Genomic DNA, 5337 nt, shown 5'->3' with positions numbered 1-5337 from the left:
ATAATCCCACTCATGAAGACTCCACCCTCATGACCTAATCACCTTCCAAAGGCCCAATCTCCTCATACCATCACCTTGGAGATTAGGTTTTAACATAAGAATTGGGGGTGGGGGAGGGGCAGGGTTGCTACATAAACATCGAGTCCACAGCGCGAGGTGTGGGCATCCAGGAGTTTCTCTGGCAACCCTAGCCTAGCGACCTGAAGGACAGGTGTCCCCTTCAACTATCTGGTGGGAGAAGAGCTCTCCCCGCTTATGCTGACATTAAACCATCATGAAAACTCCATACCCAGACTTCATGACCTCATGCCCGAGTGCCCTGATTCAGGGGCCTTCTCTTGAGTGGGAAGCAAATCAGGGAGAAAGGAAAGGAGGGCAGAGAACCCACCACTCCTGGTCACCCATCACCAGAGGGCTTGGCTGGTGACAGGCCTGCTTGCGGAGCAAGCTTGGCGGGGCTGGGGGCTCGGGAGGCTTGGGGGGCCCAGGACGCACTGGCTGAGGGGCCCCATGGCTCCCTGCTCAGAAGGACCATCAACCGCTCAGACCTCCCTGGCCTCTGCAGCCCTGGAACACGGAGGCTACTCCCTTCCAGCTGTGGGAATTCACCTACTCAAGTCTGAGAAATAGGCCGATGGGCAGAACAGAGCAGCAGGGTCTGAGAAAGGGCTCCGAGACCTCTGCAATGAGAGCAGCAGCAGGTGGGGAACAGCATGGATGTGGGTGTGAGGCTGGCGCATCTTGACAGCCTTGCTGGCCCCCGAGAGAAAACGCTCCCGGTGTCAGGCCTGGCAGGGCGGCCACAAGCCGGGCTCTCATGCAGCCTCCACAGAAGGAAGAGGAAATGAGTGTACAGGAGGCCTTGGCTGAGCACAGCGAGTGCCTGTGTGTGTGTGCCTATCCGTGCCCTGGCAGTGTATCTGCATCGGGGAGGTGTCTGTGGGTCTGTCTGTGGGTCTCCTGTGCACACATCGTGCCCGCGGTGGGGGAACGTTTCTTCCTCCAGAGCTGTCCCCACAATTCTGCCCACGGGAGCCTAAGGAGGGGGAAACAGGCCTGCTCTGTTGCAGGCTGAGATCCTGGTGCCACCCGTCTCTTGCTGGAAGGCATCCTGCGGGGGTTTCCCTCTGGTCCAGGGGTGCCCGGCGCCTCCATCTGCAGCAGCCTGGGGTCCACCATGGGCAGGGGTCACCGGGGTGGGAAGGTTTGAGGTGAGTCACTCTTAGCTCCGGCCCAGACGGCTCCTCAGGCCAAATCGGCTGCTGGCCTTGCCTTGCGGGACAGGAGTCTGGGTTTGTCTGGAAGCCCGGGTAAATAAACAGGAAATTCCCAAGCAGCTCATGAAAATGACTTTGCATCCTGTAGGGTGAAGATGCAGAGTCTTTTGGAAAAACAGGACCCATCATTCACACTTTCTTCCTGGGCTCACTTTTCCCCAAAGAGATGTTTTGAGAAAGTTGTGAATGGATTTTAAACACGTATGATAGAAGGACGTGGAAAGCAGACTTAAAAGGGATGCAATCCTGATTTAGGTAAAGAAAACAGTGATGCTGGGAGTTGGGGTCTGGACACCCATACCCCGAGGCAGCAGCTACCAGCCTGCAGAGAGCGTGTGTTGTCGGGTGTCGGGGTCGCGTGAGCCCGGACAAGGATGCCCGGGCGAGCGCTTCGACACCCATGGGAGCTGACTGTGCCCATATCAAAGTCAACATCAAAAGCAGAATCCTGCTTTCCGGCGGCAGACACGGGCCATTGTGTGAGTGGACGACCCTAGACTGAAACCTGTGCTGTTTAGTGAGCAGTAGTTGTTTCTTTGGTTACAAGCACACCTTTGTCATTTGTCTTCCCCCGATTTTGAGTACCTTTTGCGGGATAGAATCCTCGGGGCAGAAGCACTGAGTCAGGTGCGTGCAAACACACGGAGAATGATGCTGCTGGTGCCACGGGGCGTGGAGGTGGGCAGAGCCAGGAGTGGCCAGGTACCAGCCACGCAGCCACCAACCTCAGCCGCATACCCCAGCAGAGACCAGAGGAGCGGGGCCAGAGAGTGCCAGGAGAGGTGACAAGGGCCGCCTGCACCCACACCACCTGGGGGGATGGTTGCTGGAGACACACTCAGCATCTGGATGAGGCTGTGCTGACGCCCACTGCTCTCTCCTCACCCAGGACCAGGCTGAGAGGACCGAAAGGGGCACGGCTTCCATCTCCCTACTGACCTGCCGGCCCGAGGAACAGGAGGCAGCCGGAGAGGGCAAGCTGCTCTGGGACTAGGATGGGAAGAGTGGGATACTCTTGCACTTAGAAGCTGAGCGGTCAATGTGGAGCCCAGTTCAAACGTGATGGCTCAGCCTCGGTCATTTTTCCCCTTGAGATCTGGTTCATCCTTCCCAAAGTTGGCCCCATGACTGACCCTGTCTTCTGTGTCTCACATTCTATACCCCTGCCTAGGCCAAGCCACCGAGGACGGGCGCGTGGCCACGAATGGGATTCCTAGGCCATTGGGGTCTGAGACCCACCTGCAGAGCTAGAAGGTAGCGGAAGCCTCCAGCCAGGACCCAGAGTGCCCTCTGCTGTCTCCGGGCCTGTGCATGGGCTCCTCCCGAATAGTTACCCACCAGGGTTCTTGGCCTCCTTAATCTATAGAAATTGATAAGAGGCCAGACAAGGAATTCAGGCAAGGCTTTGTTGGGACCCCTCCTGCAGCAGTGGGGAGCGGGAACAAGTAATAGGTGTTCTTGCTTGCTCAGGGGTGGCGGGGGAAGGGCTGGCTCCTTATGGGGTGAGGGTAGGGGTGTGTCCAGGGGTTGGGCCGGAGGGTTGGCTTAGGTGGTCTGCCCACCCCTTTGGTGGTGTTGTGTGTAGGGGGCATGCGCAGTGCCCTGCTTTTGCTCCTCAGAGGTGGCGGTTGGGTTTTTTGGTCTCTTTGTATCTTGTTGTCCATAATTTGGCCCAACTGCACATGCATGCAGTTATTTTTAGTCCTTATAGTTTCTTTGCATTTTGTTGCTTGAGGAGACATTTGTCGCAAGTATTGCAACAAAGGGTGCCAGGTCCCAGGTCCCAGACTGTCTCCCAATGACTCAGGCCAAGCTCCCTCCACTCCTGAATTCACTGCTGAGTGTGGGCTGGTGCCACAGACAGAGCCTGGGTCTGACACACTGTGTGGTATAGCAGCCCCATTCCGATACTGGTGGGTTCAGGCCCCACGTGGATAATCAGACCCTTCATTTGGGCCCCTCCACCCAGGGTTCTGTCTTCACCTGGCACTGTCTGGAGGCCGCTTAGAGAGGACACGATGACAGCTCTTGGACCTCACGAAGACGCTGCTGCTTCCCACCCTGTGGACCTGAAGCCTCCTCCTACACAACAGGAGTCTCTGGTCACATTTGAAGAGCAAGGGGTTGGATGGAGGAGCAATCTGCTCCTTTAGAACTTGCAAACATTCATACAGAGGATGTCCTCTGACCAAGATGGAATCAGACTAGACCTCAATGCCGAAAACACAACAGGAAAATCTATAAACACTGAAAATTACACAACACACTTCTTAATAGTCTATGCATCAAAGAGGAAGTCTCACATGAAAATTTAAAATACATGGAAATGAATGAAAATCGTGATGGTTAATTTTATGCATCACCCTGACTGGGCCACAGGATGCTCCTATCTCTGGCTAAATGTTACTTCTGAATGTATCTGCTAGGGTGTTTTCGGAAGAGATTAATAGCATTTGAATTGGGACACTGAGAAAAGCAGATGGTCCTCCCCAATTTGGGTGGGCATCATAGAACAAAGAGGCAGAGGAAGATTGGATTGGCTCTCCACCTGGCTCTCCACCTAGCGTGAGCTAGGGTGTTGATCTCTTCCTGCCTTCCGTGCTGCTGGTCCCCAGACCTTCAGCCTTGGACCTTTAAACTACATCATCAACTTTCCTGGCTCTCTAACCTGTAGATGGGAGATCATGGATCTTCTCGGCCTTTATAATCGCATGAGTCAATACTTTACAACAAATCTCTCCCTATATGTGTGTGTGTGTGTGTGTGTGTGTGTGTATTTTTTAGATGTGATTAATATTTAAATCAGTAGACTTTGAGTACAGCAGATTACCCTCCATAATATGGGTGGGCCTCATCCAATCAGTTGAAGGCCCTTTTGTTGTTGAGATGTCACACCATATACAAAAATTAACTCACAATGAATCATAGAACTAAATGAAACACCTAAGACTATAAAACTCTTAGAAGAAAATAGAAATAAATCTTCATTACCTTGGGTTAGGCTAGATATGACACCAAAAGCAGAGACAACAAAAGAAAAACATAAATTGGACTTTATCAAAATTAAATAATTTTATGCTCCAAAGGATATGAAAAAGTAAGAAGACAACCCACAGAATGGGAGGGAAAAAAACTGCACATAGTATACCTGATAAGGGACTTGCATTTAGAATACATAAAGAATTATGACATCTCAACAACAAAATTCAAATAACCCAGTTAAACATGGGCAAAGGATCTGAATAGATATTTCAACAAAGAAGACATAAAAAGATGCTCAACATCATTAACCATTAGGGAAATACAAATCAAATCCACAATTAGATATCACCTCACACTTACCAGACTAGATCTGACTAGAGTGAAAGTCAGATCACAACAAGTGTTGGCAAGGATGTGGAGACATCAGAGCCCTCATACACTTCTGGCATGAATGTAAAATGATGCCACCACTTTGTAAAATAGTCTGGCAGTTTTTTAAATGGTTAAGGATACTTTTAAACTTTTTATTTATTTATTTATTTTTGCGGTATGTGGGCCTCTCACTGTTGTGGCCTCTCCCGTTGTGGAGCACAGGCTCCGGACACGCAGGCTCAGCGGCCATGGCTCACGGGCCCAGCCGCTCTGCGGCATGTGGGATCCTCCCGGACCGGGGCACGAACCCGTGTCCCCTGCATTGGCAGGCGGACTCTCAACCACTGTGCCACCAGGGAAGCCCTTAAGGATACTTTTAAATGGCTCAACAATTCCACTCCTAGGTCTATTCCCAAAACATATGCCAACACAAATACTTATACACTGATGTTCATAACAGCCTTATTCATAGTAGTCAGGCAAACTAAATGTCCATCAACTGAAGAATGGATAAATAAAATCTGGTATATCCATACAATAGAATATTATTTGGCAATAAAAATAAAGTACTGATACAGGCTGCAAAATCAGCAGAAGTGATTCTGAATCAACTCCCACTTCTCCTTACAACACTGTAAAGCTTTGTTCAGAAACATCCATTGTCATGTGAACTTTTCTCTCTCTCTTTTTTTTTTTTTTTTTTTTT

This window comes from Monodon monoceros, unplaced genomic scaffold (assembly GCF_005190385.1).
Source record: "Monodon monoceros isolate NGI ecotype Baffin Bay Population unplaced genomic scaffold, NGI_Narwhal_1 Super_Scaffold_21, whole genome shotgun sequence".
Taxonomy (NCBI): Eukaryota; Metazoa; Chordata; class Mammalia; order Artiodactyla; family Monodontidae; genus Monodon; species Monodon monoceros.
Note: the sequence above shows the minus strand (reverse complement) of the source record.